Below are 18,388 nucleotides of genomic sequence, written 5' to 3' on the forward strand. Positions count from 1 at the left end.
AATTCCCAAACCCCATCTCTCCTTAATCCCAGCCCGCACATGAACTATCCAGGAAAACATTTTTAAACATAAAAAATTAAAATGATTGAGAAAGTTAGACAATTCCTTAAGATGTTTGTGAACATGTGTCTGCTAGAACAGAAGGCTTTGTATACCTCATAAACCCAGCTAAGAAAGGAGCCCCCCTGTAACACCACAACCAGGAGCCAAGATAATTATAATAGAAACACTTCATTTCAAATCATGAAAAGAGTTACACTTGATCTTCTTGTTAGCAGGGCCTATGCAGACAGCAACATTTACTGTGAAATGTAAGGGCAGATAACAGCTGATTTGAAAGGGGATTGTGTAAATCTAGTTAAAGAGCAACTTTAGAAGATTATTTTCAATTACTGAGATAACATCATGGCTCTCAGGGAAAAAAATGGAAAGGTTTGTTCTTTATACCACATACAGTGTACAAAATCTAACAAAACTGCCTGCTTTCAGGCAATAACATCAGCCAGCAGCTAATATGCCTTACCTCCACTTTACTCTCCTTCTTCAAGTCACTTTCAATTATTTCTAGCATTTACTCAGCTCTGTGAGCAAAAAAACATTTTCAACCAGAGCAATAGCTTCAAAAACCCAACCCCTTCCGAATAATTACTAAAGCCTTTAGATTTTCCAAGTGCCATATCTACATAACCTGGGAGACCTCCAAACGAGGGCTGGGGTCAGACAGCAGAAACGCACCTGTTTGTGGTTGATTAAATGGTATTTGCTTCTCCTGTCAGAACATTTAACCGAGACCACTGGGCCTCAGCGCCCAGTCACTTCACCTTAATACACACCACAGGACCACATACATTCACACACTGACCAAAACACAAGCTACACCTCTAGCCATAGGAGATAAGCTTGTCAGATGAAATCCCCAGTTGTCGTGCTCTTGAACATGGCTTGTGTAGAGGGTGCCAGTGAATGTATTTAGAAAAAGGAAAAGAAAAGAAAACCTGAATAAGTAACAAAGAACCTAGTGTAAAGGAGAAACATCACACTAGGTAGCAGAAAACCCTGTCCCTTCCTGACGCTGTCGTTTACAAGCTATGGGACCTTTCCAAACCTCATCTCCCCTGCTTGTTCTCAATGCTCCAGCCCCTTCACTCCACTCTCCTGGGGCACACTGTGCTCTCCTGTGTCTCGGAGTCTCAGCTTTGGATGACCTTCCTTACCTGGAGAACCCCTCTGGAGCCTAGTTTAATTCTCATCTCTATGAAAAGATCCCTCAACTCTCTGGTCAGAATGAATCGCACCCTGCTGTGGGAACCTTGAACACTATTTGCAACTTACTACTGGCCACACAGTGTTATCTGTTCCTGTCCATTTCCTCTAGCATCCTTGAGGGCAGGACCATCGCACCTTTGTAAACTCAAACTGTCAATCAGTGAGCAGCACACAGTAAAAGTTTGTGAAATAAGAGATAAATCAATGAAGGGATGAATAACAAACTGACTCCAACAAATTTCAATTTCATCACCTTTAAGACAGGGATAATAATGGCCACCTAGTTCATTCAGAAGTCACAATGATCAAAAAAATGAGCTGATGCTTTGCACTTTGGTAGGTACTATATAAATGTAATGATTATGATACAGATGGTAATATTAAAAAGTCATACTGTACAAATATAGTATGATGGATTCACATACAGTAAAAATATTATCCATACATACCACATACCTATGCTCAATTTTGATATTTTTTCAGGAGAAATTAAAAATTCAGCAAAAGGACACTGCCCACGAAAAAATGTTCTTGCCACTAAAGCCAAATATCAAAAAGGAGAGAATCACTTTACATATGATTCTCCTTTTATTAATTATGCACATTTTCCCACACGGATGTGGGGCTAGAAACAGACTCCACTCTGTGATGTAAACAGAATACTGCATATTCCACTCCCATGTTGCCATCTCAAAATATATTAACTGCATTTCTCTGGAAGAACAGGTCCATGATGCACTGAAGAGTTAAGGCATCTCTTTGAAGAGAAAAAGATAACTGAGGAATTTTGAAAGTGAGCAAGAGGGAAATGATCACGTATTTTAGCTGGAGGTAACGGAGGATTGTAGGTTAAACATTTCTCTTCAAACACCTCTGTTCATTCTAACCAAAACACTCTCCTACCACAGAGAAAAAGATTCTCACATTTGATCAAGACCATTACTGTAACAATAATAAATTCTGAAGCAGTTTCATTAGCTTGAGGAAGCACAGGACCGTAGCGGGGCACTCACTCCAAAGTATCACGTGTTCTCAGCCCAGGGACAATGGGGCATTATCACCCGAAAAGCTCAAATGTAGAACGATCAGCTTGGTTACACTTAAGTCTACAAACGCATAAGCTCACAACTGTTCCCCACCCTGATTATTTTCAGGTGACAAGTAGGTCTCAAATTATGTTCAAGTCTCAGTATTGCCATCTGGTAGAAGACTACACACTTCCTTAAACCTGTAGTCACAGACAAGGACAAGCTCTGGCCAGTCAACATCCTGCAGGAGTTAAACTACTCCCATCATCAGGAGGGGAGCTGAAGTTCTCACTAGAAAGGGGAAGAGGCTGACCCAGCTGGCCCATCATCTGCCGGCTACAGCTCTATCCAACACTCAGTTCACCCAAAAAGAGTCACACTCTCGTGGTGCCAAAATGAGTGTCTCTCTTTAAAAAAAAAAAATGCCCAATTGAAAATAACTCTCTAATCTGCATCCTTTCAATAGAACTGAAGTGCACTTCACTAACACAGAGCACGGGCATCTTGAATTAGCAGAGAACTATTTTTAACACATGAAGGATAAGATATGAAATTAGTTTCACGGGGAATGAGAACCTTGGAGATTATTTACTTTGCCTTAATTACTTTGACTCACCGTTAATTTAGCTTTCCTAGGGTACTAAATATTTCACGCTAAGATTTTGAGACTAAAGAAACTTGAGCACAAATCTGGGGCTTTGGAAGTCTGCAACAGCATCTTCAGCACCGAGGGATGGATGCCCCCATTGGGCATCAAAGACTCTTCATGGTGCACTGCTCAATGACATTTTCAGTGGCTGTTTCTGTGTTGTGTTAAGCCTGGAACTAGAAGCTCTGCCTTGACCATGCAGGGAGCTGAACTTTATGCAGCTTCTGTTTAACTCCTCAGCCAATAACCTCACTGGTGCTCACAGCTACTCTTAAGACTGCCAAATAGGGCAAGTAGCAATCGCCTCGAGCCAAGGAGAGAGAAGTTTAGACTGCACACTTGCAAGTTTTTAATGATCAGTGCAACTGGGCAATGGAGTCAATTCCCAGTAAAGGTGACTAAGGAGACACTATAGCAGATACGTTGTAATGGGTTCATCACAGCATTAGTGGGTAAGAATGCGCCCAGTTCCCACTAAAGCCCTTACAGTGAGCAGGGTCTGCCATACAAGGCTGGCCACTTGCCAGAGCCCGGTACTCTCCCCCATGGCTCTTCAGCAGCTGTCTGCTGGCAGACACCGCAAACAACGGGCAGGGCATAGCAGCCGGCAGGAGCCCAAGGAGACCAATACACTTGTTGCCAGATGCAATATAAGACTCACTAAGACCACTCAATCTGTCAGTGCCCTCCAGCTCCACCTGGCATTTGGCACTTAGAGGGGTAGGGTGGTTAGAGAAGAAGCAAATTGCAGCTCTCCTTTTGGCCCCCACCCGCAAAGAACTCCTCCTTGTTCTAAAGTGACAGAACTCTTCCTTATTCGGTGCTACATAATTCCATTCCTGTGAGTTTACGCTGTTACTTTTCTGCACTAGACCCTACACCCTAATAATCTTTTTTTTTTAGTAGAAATGTAGTTTTGCTTTTTTAAAAAATAAATTGCCCTTTTTTTCTTCTTGTTGATCAGGACAGTGTTTGACTTAATTAATTCATATCCATCTAGCAGTCTGAGCCCAAAAAACAGACCAGCCAAGTTCACACATCTCCAAAATTCTATCACGTCTCTACTTTGTAATAAAATTCTGTCATGTAAATAGGCTTCCATGATAAACATTTCCAATTTAACAATAATAATTTCTATTTCTTTAGCATATTCATAGCTTTAGAACATGTTCACATATTCCAGGCACTTTGTCTCATCTATTTTTACCACTTAGCCCCTTCCCCCTGTGTCAAGCTCATGAAAGTGCCAACTTTCAGTGGCCACAGGTGATCCTGTTCCATTTGTCACTATTGATCCAAATTCCTTATTTTCTAGTTTGCACACCTCACTTAGGTCATTTGCACTTTGGGTTAAGTTTTATCATTTAAAAATCTCAGGTGAATCTCTTTAATGCCATCTTAATTTTAATACTAGACACTATACTCCTTTTTGTATCATCAGTTAAAATAAAATAAAGCCAGTTGTTATTAATAATTTCTATTTAAGAGAAAGGGAACATCATAGAGCAAAATGTGGTGTGAGAAAGAAAAGGTTCAAAATTCTTGCTTTTTTTGCTTACCAGCTCTGATGGTGGACAAGTTAATCTTTCTGAGTTTTGGCTTCCTCTTACTGTTGACATAAAAAAGGTTATTATGAGTATTAAACAGGATGCCATCTACAACTGTGCCAGAAAATACTCAAAAAGACATTCACTATAACTCTGAGATCTTCTGCGCAGTTTCCTCTCAAATGCCCTTCTCCATTCACATTAATAGAGGCCATCCTAACAAATCGCATCTCTCTGACATTGGTTCCCTAAAAGTGTGTCACCCATGAGCTTCCCCATTCACTTCCTCAAAAGGATGACCAAAGCCCCGCCATCCCAGAGATCACTGATTTCTACGTTAGTTTTTTCTACTAAGTTCAAGAATTTCAGAAGTACAATAGTTGAAAGTGCAGACTAAATCCATGAATGGCCACCATCTGCCAGCACTTTCAATTATGTCTGGCTGGTCCTTATAACATGCACGGGACTGAGGAGCTAGACAGGACAGAGTGACTGGGAGCACACACCAATGAGAAGACACATGTGGCACTCAGGGCACCCGGTCCAGTCCAGTCCAGTCCAGCCCACCAAAAACCAGGCCTGCAGCTGGAAGAGCGCATTCCTCTCTATCCTCCCTTTGCCTTCCTGGTGAAACATTTTACACACAGAAGCTCTGATTAACCTCGAGTTATGTCATGTCAAATTTGTCTTGCTTAGAGAAATTGTGACACCTGAAATTCTGCTTCAGCTTGGAAGCTAAAAACAACAACAACAACAACAACAACAAAAAACCCACACATACACACACAAACAAAACAAAACAGCCTCACAACAGGCAGTTGAGGGACTGCAAAGTATAATTGGCAAGAGTGTGGCTTTACGGCTTGGATGGCTTGTGTCAAGAAAAAATGTTAAATGGGCATATCTTTTGATCCAGCAATTCCTCTAATAAGAATTTATCCAAATGAGATAGCTGCACAAGAATAAAGTATTTATACAAGTATGCTTAGGGCAGCAATAGTGTTTAGCCTGAAAAACTGGAAACAACTAAAATGTCTATCCGTAAGCCCAGAATAAACTCTAACAGAAACCATCAGCTGCCTCCTCTGCAAGTTGTTTCACCTTCTTTTCCAGAACTTGAGTTTCTTATACAGGAACTTTGGATGGGATAAGCACAAACTGCTACCCAGATCTGAAACAATCAGAATAACAGCATTCTCTTGGTCACATGACCCAAGATGGTCCAGGCAGAGGAAGCCTAGGATGACTGACAGAGGCCCTCTTTCTCTGGATAATGAGCCCCTAGAGCCGCAGCTACTTTGCTACATGAGGAACATGAAAAAGAGTAGGGAAAAGAGAATTATAAAGAGTGAAATCTAAGTCCCGATTATATTCCGATTAAATAATGCCTGAAGCCCTTACCTACTGGATTTTTCAATATATTCTTATTATTTAAGCTAGTTTGTCCTGGGATTTGTGTTGCTTACATGAAAAGCATCCAATAAAAGTATCCAATCATTAAAAAGATAATATATATTTATTGGCATGGACAGTTGCCAGCCATATGTTATTAGAAAAACATAGAATAAAGAATAACACATACGGCAAAATCCCATTTATTGAGAACTTCATCTGTACATAGAATATACATAGACACACATATATATACTTTGAAGAATTTTACAAAAATGTCAACAAAGGCTAACTCTAGTAATTCAGAGGAATTTTACTTTCCTGCTTGTATCCTTCTATAGTGTATGCTCTTATACAACATCATGCATTTTTGTGGAACAGAAAAACTAAGCTTTAAAAAAAGCTGGCTATTTACCGGGTTCTGTTTATCTTTAGTGTAAAATAAATGAACAGCTTTTGCTCAGATCCCTCTCCAAACCTAAGTGGTCCAGGGAAAAAGATCAAACCCCATCAGGCACTCAAAATATTATTTCATTATAAAATTCTATGATGAAGCAATGAAACCACTTTGAGATCCGAATTTGTACATGCTGAGAAAGAAACACAGCCAGAGAGGGGCCCAAGCGTCTTTCTAGAAGAGTGGAAGTAATATTAATCAAAATGAAACATCATATAGAAGCTGAGCACTTTACACTCCAAGAGAGAAAGTCCTCTAGGGGGAAGGGCGGAAGGTGCAGGGGTAGCAAAAGACAGGGGCTGCTAGCAGGAAGAGCAGGCGCCACTGAGGCAATTAAAAGCACTTTGGGGGGCTGTTAGCTGGGTAGAGCAGAGGGCTTAACCCTTGCTGCTGGCTATCTACACCCTTTCCTCAGGGAGCCCAATCCCCAAGGACCTAACACCACTCCCTTAGTAGGAGTCTTCTTTCACTTACTTTAAGATCTCCAAAGGTAATAGTTTCAAAAACAACAACAGAAAAATTATTCTCTGTAACCTCTTTCAGTTCTAAAACTATAATTTAACCAAATATGTTAGGGAAATTGGGGTAGGGGAGGAAATTATTTGAATGGGACAGTAACATCTGAATGTTGTAGACTCTGGCTGGAAGTTAACAGCTCTAAAAGGAAGTAATGGCTTAGAAAAACCTATAAAAGGAAAACAGAAACCAGAAGTCAAAGACAAAATCTTGATTTGTTGATTGGTGATTTTGATCTAAGCTTGTAGGATTTTCTGACTATAAAGTCTCAAAAAACTCTGGCTTCTAAATTCAGTTACTTGGAGTGAACAGCTCTTTAATAGGAATCCTGTAGAAACAAGGTAACTGCAAAAAATACCAGGACAGTTTGTTTTATATGTTAATTTCCAGCAGTTATATGTGTCTTTTAAAATAAATTACTATACTATGCCTATATTATGTTTCATAATACTGTCATTGTTTTCAGTCAGTCACCATTTAATTCTGAGAGAGTCACAATACTCCAAGAGAGATAAGAAAAATAAGAGATAAATAAACACCACCCATAAAACTGTCGTTACATACTTGTCTTTAAGATCAGGTTAAAGATTCATCTCCAAAAAGCATCCATCCCACTCAAAGTTACAAGCATACACTAGGTTATCCATTTGTTTATTCTGTGTCTCATTCTAATTCATCCCACCATGATGGACTGTTGGACAGCCTGCAGTCTTAAAGGGCATCAGAATGAGAGAGAATGACAAAGAATAATAAATGGTTCTCCAACCTCAGTTCCAAGAAAAATCCTTGGGATGGGCTAATGTACCTGTACTTTTAACAAGCAGCCTACCTAGATCTGAAGAAGGGATGAATTATCCTTTGGGAAACATTCATGTAGATAATTAAACAGTGAATAAGTCTCTTAGGTAATCAAACAGGATTATATAACTTCATATTGGATCATTCCACATCTCCACAACTATGGTCATTAATCTTGCCCCTTGTCCAGGAAGCCATCACCACCATGTGTCTCTGAACTTGACCACTACTTCCAAGTCTACTGTCTTGCTTCCACTTTTGCCTCCTCCAATCCCTTCTCCAGAAACTTGCCAGAAAAATATTACATACTACAAGTAACACAACATCTCTCCTTTTAAAACTCTTCAATGACTGCTTAATGGGAATGGGATTTCCATTTGGGGTGATAAAAATGTTTTAGAACAGACAGACCAATGGTAGCTGGACAACATCCTGGATGTACTAAATACCAGTGAATTATTCACTTTCAAACAGTTTATGTTATGTGAAGTTCATCTCAACTTAAAAAAAAAAAAAAAAAAAGCCCAAAACTTTTTAATGGCTTCCTATTGCAATTAGGATAAAATCCAATGCCCTCAGCATGGCTTAGTAGGTCTGGCATAATGAGGCCCTAAGCCACATCTCAGAAGCCTCACCTCCAGGTACTGTCCACCCTCACTCACTGCACTACACCACCCTGGGTATCTTTTAATGGCTCTACAACCCAAGATCTTTCTCATGTGAGGGCTGCACAGACGGTACTCCCCACCTGGATACCCCAATCATTCTTCAGATCTTAATTTATAAATTATTTTCCTCTATAAGCCTTCTCTGACTTCATTCTCTCTGTACCTTTTTAGAGAAACCTGGTGTTTTCCAAATTATTATCAAGAGTTCCAATTACAGAATTATTTCAGGGTTACTTAATATCCTTTGCAGTAAACTGGGGGCTCCCAGAAGGGCAAGACCAGTGATCATTTTTGCTCAATGCTGTCTTCCCAGCACCTAGCATGAACTTGGCACAATAAATACCTTTTCATTGGGCAGAAGGAATATGTAGCATGCTTTCCTCCAAAAACATTACACTGTTACTACAGAATGAGTATCAAGCTAGGTCACAATATTATGTGAGATGTAAATATATATCTACCAGTATTATTCTTTTAATAACTAGATGAGAAAAATCAGAAACTACCTAGGGCCGAGTCAGCATAATAGAGCGTACAACCAATGCACAGAAAACGACTTCTCTCACTTCTACAGTGTCTGGATTGTGCTTCCTGATGGATTGACGTTCCTAAAACCCAAGGAAACTCCATTTAAAAACTCTCTTCTCATGCCACAGCACATTACTGAGTAATGAGGAAAGAAGTAGGGATTATATCTTTAAAGAAAGATGCCACCGAGGTGGGTAAAAGACCAGGATTCAGAACGATGTCACGGTAAGCACCGTTTTACAGAATAAAAGTGTATAGAGTACTACCATGGAAAAAAGGACCCCGAACTCAGCCAGTTCTGTGAGATGTAGGAAAAAAGGAAATAGAGGAGAAACTCACATAAGAGCAGGCATGATTGTTACCAGACGAACTGTTCTTTAGCGATTATAGATGAACAAGTGATTCATTTTTTTCTGATCTTGCACTTGTATTAACTAGAACCCTAAATTGTCCATGAGGCTGAAATATGTCTTAATTACTTGCCTTCAAAGCTTATGCCCATTTAAAATAAGCTTATTTCTTTTCCATTGTAAGCTTGCCCAAAGCCGCCTAATGTACAATTCTCCTGCCCAGCACTCACGACTTCTGATCACTATGGAGAGCAGAGGCAAGCAAGGAGCCTCACAGGCAGCTTCCAGAGAGATCCATGTGTTCATAACTGTGTGCACTAGCCCACAAAACACTCCCCAGACCTGTGTTCACCGCAAGGACGGAAGAACATCAGGACCTGAACACATCTAGAGCCCATGCCACACGCTACTTTTCAATATTTAAATTCTTCTGTAGCCAAAGCTTTGGATTTTCCCAGACCCTAATCCACAGTCCCAGTAGTGGTTCGCATGGCTACCCATTTAAAGAGCATCCCATGTGTGCTGCAGTGCCTAAAGGTACTATTCCTGGCCTTGGAGGATGGGTCGCCGACAACTGGGTAATTTGTGTGACCTTTGGCACATCTTAGTTGGAGATAGCTTGAGAGAATTTTCCTTGCTCCAACTCCCAGTTCCCTGTGCTCACCTGGGGACCTCTCCTAGACAAAAGACAAAGCTGCTCAATTTGGCCAACTATGAGACCAATATGGTAGCAACAAATACTACTGTTCTCTGACAGGGCGAGGAACCAGAGCAGCCAACTGCACCGTCCCAACACCTTCCCTAAGCACACTGTTTCTCTTTCATGTCCCTTCATGATGGCATATGTGGCCATCATGGTGGTTCCCAGTTTTGCTTCCAATGATATGCCTTCTAAATATGCTTCACACTTGAATATTCTACAGAGTCCTATTCCCTTCTGACAAAAGCATTCTTATTTAAATTCTCACCATTCTTTTGTTACAGAGTCACAAATACTTCTATACGAGAAGAGGTGGAGGAGCCTGTAATACAAATAAACAGTATCCTCATGCAAGAAAGTGAAGTGACAGCAAAACCAAATCCTAATGTGGCAGATGTATGCCCCATAAACCAAAGTACATTCAGGAGTGAGTCACGAGACCAGTATGTTAACATGGGCATAAGGGTATTTATTACGCAGAGGTCAGTAAGAACTGCTAGCAGAAAATAAGATAGAGAAGGTTAGTAAAAGAGCAGCCCAAGGACAGAATAACAAAGACACTAGGGGAGGTTGCAAAAATACCAAATATATAAGACAAAGGGAGATCAATGTTGGAAAACCAGAGACTAGGAGCAGGTGAATAATCAGTAAAGAGACTGAGATTCTAGGTGGGAGAGGTAAGATTACAAATTACAAATTTCACCCTGACTAGAGCTACAAGGCTTTTCCCTGAGAACTAGCCAGAATGTCAGAAACAGAAAACCTCTTCAGATTTATACCATTTCCATGCTTTGAGGAACTGCAGAATATCTAACTAGGAAAACAGAAATCTCTTGAAGCATTTTTTACTGAGGAAATTTAATATAGAGAATCAGTTACTCAGGTGACGGTGGAGCAGAGAGCCAATCCAGAGCTCAGCAAGAGCAGGAAGCTGCCACTTCCCCAAGGCTGAAGAGACAATAGCAAGAGGTTATGTCTCTGGGGTCCATGGGCCAAGGTCACTTGTGAGCAGGTAGAACCAGAGCCCATCTGTCAAGTACGAGTGGTGCTACAGAGGAGGAGTTCTCACTGCCAGGGATGTTGCATGAAGCTAGAAAAAAGAAAAAACTACCTTGGCCTTGCCCTTCTCCCTGCCCTCTCTTACCAGTGCCTCCCACAGGCTGAAGACTCAGAAATCTAGGAGCGCAGCCTGAAGGGGTGAGCCGCCTCCAACGCAGAGAGGAAAAGGCGAGGGCAAGGAACGCTAGAAGGAAAGGACAGAAACTCTGGTACAAGGAAGATGAGTTACAATAGGATTTAATAAGCATGCTTCTTTTGCAATAGATATACTTTTAAAAGGTTTGTGTATTGCCATATAAAGGTGCCAGTGATAGAGTGGTCCCCCAGTAATAAAATGGAAGTGGTACCATGGCCTACTAACCTTCCTACCATGTTAGGTGGCCCCTGATGCCACTCTGCAGAATCCCAGAGTTGGAAGTAGGTCGAGGAATCTATTCTACATTACCCTTTCTTCAGTTACAGTTAAGCCAGCACAAGTCCAACAAGTGAATTTTTTTTCTTTTCAAAATTTTAGAATGAAAAAGACTCCTTTAAAAGTAAAAAATATCCTAAGCATTGAATAGAAGAAACCTTGCACACACTCCTAAATTATTATAAGTAAAACTGGGGAAATCTGAACAAGATATGATGGACTAAATCAACCAATATCCCAGTTATGATATTGTGCTATAGGTCTGCAAGATACTATCATTGGGGGGAAATGAGTAGAGTGTACACAGGAGCTCTCTGTTATTTCTTCTAACCACATTATCTACAGTGGTGTCCGAATAAAGTTTAATTTTAAAAATATCATTAATGTGTTCATAATATTCTAAGGCTGCTTCCCTTCCATTGTATTTAAGACATAGTTTCTCCAGCCTCCTTAGACTCACATGCCCAGAATTTCCATAGCCTTGAGTCTATTCTCCCTGTTAAGCAAGGCCCAGTAAGCTCGTTGATGACCCGTTCTACAGCTTCTTATAATTCATTCTCCCCCCTTGTCATTGGCTCAATGCTACTTTTGCAGAAATATTATGGTGTCAGGTTGCTCTTGCTGGCTTATTCAGCCTTTGCATTTCTGACTACAGAGAACTAGAATGTAAATATTTATACATGGGACAATTAGAAGGCTGCCTACTTTTATTTCATATCAACTAACAAGCTTTAACCTGTTCATTGCATGATTAAGCATTTAATTCAAAACAGCTCTTTTTATGGATTTAGTCTTCCCTTCTTCCGCCCTCTTCTGTACCCTTTGATCTCCTTTGGGAGTTGGTGGCCTAAGATCTGGCAGGGGAAACCAACGAAAAGCCTGGCATTTTGACAGAACAAGAGAAAAGAACCAGCTCCACCCCCAGCCACCATTCATTCACTTAGGTAAAATACAGGGTCTCAGAGAGGCAAGGAAACCATAGACCTCAGTACAGACTAGGTCTTCCGGAAGCTGATGGTAGATGAAAATCTCCTTAGTCAAGAGTAAGGGTGGGGGGACATCACTATTCATCACAAAAAGGATGTGCGTCACAGGCATCTCTGCAACTCTCTTTGTCTATAACTCCACAAATCCTTCCTGTAAAATATAACTTTCTTCCTTTAATGATCAAGTAGTGAATTATTTATATTCTTCAATTTATCTTCCTGTCTTCTTTTATTTATTCCCAGACTTGTGCTCCTTAACTCTAGAAAGCCTGACCAAGATTACAGGCAAGTCACAGGAGTGTCAGCCCTTCCAGGGTACTGAGCCTAATGCACGAAGCGGGGCCACAACGCATGGCAGAGGACTCAAAGCTCTTTTTTGGAATGGCAGTTATCTAAGTGACCACACACATGCAGGCCTCTGTGTCCTGTTGACTTTTCCAGACAGCTTTCCATCAAAATCCATCTTGTATCCTTTCCCATCTCCATCCCCACAGTTGCTACCTTCACTTTGGTGTTTGCCTGGGCAATGCCGCCTCCTAGCTGATCGCCATGCTCCTGACTCTTCCTCCATCAACCCACTTGCCACACACCTGCCAGCATGATCTTGCTACAAAACAAATGAAAAATGACAATGCCTACATCTTAATCCTTCGGTAGCTCTCTATAATCACCTGAGACCAAGTCTCCCAAATGTGCCCCATTATAAAAACCAGTGGGGGCATTAATAAAAAATGAAATTAAATAAAGCAGATTCTTCAGTATCTTATGTTGGGTTCCTCCAGAAAGAGATCTCGATACAGAATTTAAGTACAAATTATTTATTTAGCAGAGGATCCTAGGAAGTGCTGGTAGAGGAAAGAGAGAGAGCCGACAAAGCACAGATATCTAGCAGACTGCCATTATGGGCAACTGAGGTTCAGTTTCACTAAGGAATTTGTGGACATAGTGTGGAACATGTGTCAGTTATCACACCAGAAGGTCCAAGAGGCTAGTGTATTATCTCCCAGCTCCCTTCTGTAATTGGCCTAGGTCCAGTCCTGAGGCCATTAACTTCACTGCCCTATCAAGCTACCCTACATGTGGGAGAGAAAGCCTTTGCAAAGAGAAAAGAGGTACCTGCAGGAGCATTCTACAGACATGGACTGGAGCAGTGGGCATTTGGGCAAATAGGTAGGAAACTGCTCCAACAGGCCATGTCCCTCAAGATTTTGGTACAGTGGATCTGGGGTGGGATCCAGGAATCAGTCATATAGCAGGAATTTCATGGAACTGTGTTGAACAGGCAGATTGTGAAACTAATATCATTAAGCTCAAAATCTTGAATGGGTTTTACGAGGTTCTCCATTGTCTGTCTGCCATCCTATTCCTCAGACCTGGTGATCCTCCTGCATAGTCACCTTTAAACCAAACCACATTTGTGCACTTTCCTGCAAACAGCGTATTCTCTTCTATGAGCAGGAACTGTGCCTTAAGCATCTTTGCAATACCCACGGCCAAATACTGTACCACTCATGTAGTGAATGCTCAACAAATGTTTGTTAAAGAAATAATCCTAAAAGAAAATAATATTATTTAAGTGTTCCCTGGACAAAACTACCTTCCCTATGCACCAAAATAGTTGGTACAATGCTACTAGTAAAACTAAACAAATATATATTGAGAACCTAATGTATGCAAGATACTCACAAATCTCTCCAGAAAAGTATATAGACTTTTATCAGTATACACCTTAATACCGTTTTCCCCCAAAAGGGAGTCATGATGGAGATGGGCAAAGAGGGTACATGACTTGGCCCTGGGTCAACAGATGTGGTAGGTCCCTCTCCCCAATCTGGCGTGGCCTCAGGTTGGACACAGGAGAGGTGTTTTTTTTTAAAAACATGGCAGGACTAATTCTTTCACAGAAAAAGGGAACTCAGGAAGCAGTCTGCTGGAGCTTTGCTGATATGAAACTATTAATTAAGCCTACAAAGGAGATAAACAGCTAGGTAGTAGTGGAAAGGTGAAGGATATTTGAGGCTAATTGGAAGCATGTCAAACTTTCCTACCTTGTGATTCTGCCAGGGTTTTCCCCAGAGACACTACCACTCTCCATCCACTTCACAAAGATGGCAAAGGATAAAGAAAAAAGACTTATTTCAATGTCACTGAATTCTTGGGATTATGACTTTGTCCAATGACCAGAAATTTGGTACCTGGGATCTAGAATGGTAACTCTGGGCTCAATCCCTTAAGTACAAAACGGTTGCTGTGGTTTTTAAGCTACTAAATGCGCTCTCTTGCAAAGGAGACCAAAGCAGAGGTCTGGCCACTCATAGTCACTAAAGACCTTATCCATGGCTTTTTCCCCACGGTTTGGGATCTTAACCACAGCCCCTTGGCCACATTCCAGTCTGGATAATTACACTGGGGCTAGCAAACTTCACCCTCCAGCTCCAACTAAATAAAGTATTCCTTTGGACTAGCTGCCATAACCTTTGTTCGGCTGCTGTGGGCTATTAAAGAGCTATTCTGTACTTAGGATGGCTGTGTTTGCGAAAAATCAATATTCCTGGTATAACTTTCTACACTGACAAGAAGTATATTCCACAATATCTCACTGGCTAAGTTATATTTTTTAATATAGTGCCAGACACAATTAGAAAACTACAGTAATTTCTTCTCCATCCTATCAATTTTACTATTCATACAGATACCAACTGAAATGTTTGCGACATTATACAAAAGGAGGGCAGGTGAATACTCCACAAAATACCGACTGAGCCGGGCTCTATTGTAGGTACGGGGGATTGTCCTAAGGGTTGTGGGTTATGTTTTCAGCATAATTTGAGAATCTTCCAAAGGGAATAATTCAATGAAATTCTTCCTATACTACTCTATTCCTGAAAATCTGAATATATCCACTTTACTATATATATGTCAGCATTACCATGCACAGAGCTCCCAATAAAACCACTATTTCTGTCCACTCTTAAAATAGTCTATAGGACCTTAAACTCAATGTCTACGTAGGTGTGTGGAAGGATATGTGTGTCTAAAAATGAGAAAATATGCTTTCTTGGCTAGCTCCTGGGGTAACAAATGGGATGCTGCTTATAAGTATATATACATTTATTTATGTATTTGCTTGTTTTTAGCAATCATCCTATTTGTGTGGGTGAAAGTTTACAGGTTATAATAGTGGAAGCAGACATAAGGAAATTGAAAACATAAATATCTCTTGTTTAAAGCTTCTCTTAACTGTCTGAAAAAAAACTTAAATCAACTCTTTTCATGTTCTATTACAAGGATGAAAACAACAAAAGGGAAAAATGTAAGTAATGTGTGTTCACATATTCACATACGCACACATTATCTTGTACATGAAGATAGAATAGGGAAGTTAAATATCAATATTCCAGTGAATTAAATTAAATGTATGAACAACGGAATATTTCACATCCCACCTTGCAAAGAAAAATGTTTCAGAAACTTAAAAAAATAGTAATAACAACCATAAAATTCCAATTAATCCTAGAGGATCCGAAACAAGTACTTGCCCTGGACAAACTATAACCAGACTGTGGAAAATGGTATAAAAATCAGTGTAGTTCACTTGAATCTGCCAAATTATTATTCTGCTTGAAAAGTCTCCTAGCTAGAACAAGTTAATAGCAGGCTTCTAAAACTAGGTTAAACATGCTGTAAATCAATTTATTTCCCCCTATAAATCTGATAAAGTGCATGCTTTTCTGGTGAAAATGGTTCTTCAATGGTACTTAATACTGTCACTTTATTGTTTCTCCAACGAGTCCACTTGAAGTTTTTCTACTTAAATTGTTATATTAAAGTTAAATGCCTATCTTTGACATAAATAATAAACAATGAAATACGGATTCTTTAAAATAGCATAAGACCCTCAAAATGTATTGCACAGGCAATACATTTCCTATGTTTAGAAGAAATGCTTAAATTGCCACCCAGCAATTTATTCATTATCATTTTAGAGTTCAGAAACAATCAGCACTATTACATCTTTCACAGATAGATGAGTTGTCCTCCACCAGCACGCTTCAGGTAGCACCTCTGGGAAGACAGTTTTTTGATAAAAGACTGAAATGAATATTATATAGCCACAGTCTGTCCCATGTACTTCAAAGAGCCCGTATCAGTACACCAACAGTATTTCCACCACGGTGCAGACAGAAGACCAGAACGAGTGATTAATCAGCTGTAATGTTTAAACCCTCCCTGGTATACAAGCTGACCAACACAATCTTCAACCTCATCCCTGCTTAAAATTCACACAGAGAATAATAGATCATTAAAGATTGTCCACAGGTATAAACAATTACCAAAGCAAGGGATGGGGCTTCCGCACTTTGGGGAAAGAGACAGGAGTCATAGGACTTTCACAGACTCTAGGGAGAACACATGATATGCAATGCCTCTAACACTATAATCTAGCCTGGTGTCAATACTGAATTTGTACTCCCAAATATTACTATATTTTCTAAGTGTCCTTATTAGGTAAAAATATTTTGTTTATAAAATGTATGTAACCAAAGGACAAGAATGATTCCAGGGAGGAAATGGAGGCAGGGGAATTTCTAAATGTGACCCCAAGGAAGACATTCTGGAAATGGCTCTGACACCAGGGTCAAGTCACATCACCTCACTGTGCCTCAGTGTCCCATAAAATTAAAGAATGAGGCGAGAGCACAAATCTCTAATTCCCTGCTAGCAGCAAAATCCAGCTATCTCTTTAGGTATCATAGAGAACTCAAGTTTTTGTAAAATCCTAAGAGCACCTGACAGCAGTAGAAAATGTGCTTCCAGTGTCTAATGACTATAAAGGAAAGAATGAGAAGGGTCTAAACAATCCTCCCCATCTTGCATCTTTCAGTGTATACTAGGCTTAAGAGGGCAATTGAAATTATATGCTTCATTTCATCCCACAATAACAATACAATTCTTATTACAAAAAAATTTTAAATACTCTTTTTAAAAACATATCCCAAAAAGAAAGAGCTTCACCTTACTCAAATGAAACTTAGATCTGTCTCACTTGGAGGGTTTCAATGCTTGAGCTACAGTATGGATATCAGGATGTGGAAGCAGCTGTCACTGCTTTGTTTTTCATTCACAGTAGGTGGTTGCCAAGCAACAAAATACTATTGTCTGTTTCCATGATCTATTGGCCAATTCTACTGGTAATAATGCTTTCTACATTTTAAAAGAGGGCCACCTTTTGGACAAGAAGAAATCAGAAAAAAATTTAAGAATGACAATAACATATATATAAATAAATACACTGAATGTGTCCCCAAATTATGTGTATACATATATAGCTGTGTGGGTCTATACACACATATATTTTGTAGATATGCTTATGTATATGTGTGACTGTATACATTCTTCCTCTACCTACCTCAAAAGCCATCTAACTTTGATAGGCCAAAAACTGGAATCTAAATCCCTTGAAGGCAAATCAAAGTATGACCTAGAAATACGAAAACATAGTAAGACCTATTTTTCCAACAATAGCAATAATTTCCAATTTGTTAGATGTATCAAACATGTCCCTTCAGTACAAAGCCCTACACTCAGAAGAGCAATTCTGTCTACTTCTACTTTGGAATTACGTAATATACCTAACCTGCGGTAGGACTTAGTGAGTCCTTATGTGCTACCACTGTGTACAAAGATAATAACTGAAATGGGAAAATTCTGTTGCTGCTTACACCCAAGAATTTTAAAATACATTCATTTTTAAAAATAATTGAATTGTTCTCCCTGGAATAGCCTCATGTGATTCCCCACTTTGTTTTGATATGAGTCTCTGGGGAATAACAGTCCATGCTACGTTACTTTTGCATATTTCACTAGCTTGCAAATAAAATAACACACAGTGTATACTCAATATAAAGTTGTCAACATTAACTTGCATCAGTTGCTGTTTGTTTTGCATTGACAAGGCTTCTAAAGATAAGAATTACAATATTCTTATATGTACAGACACAACATCAAAACAGCCTGAAAGAATTAAAGCT

The sequence above is a fragment of the Suricata suricatta genome, chromosome 4 (assembly GCF_006229205.1).
Source record: "Suricata suricatta isolate VVHF042 chromosome 4, meerkat_22Aug2017_6uvM2_HiC, whole genome shotgun sequence".
In the NCBI taxonomy this organism is placed as follows: Eukaryota; Metazoa; Chordata; class Mammalia; order Carnivora; family Herpestidae; genus Suricata; species Suricata suricatta.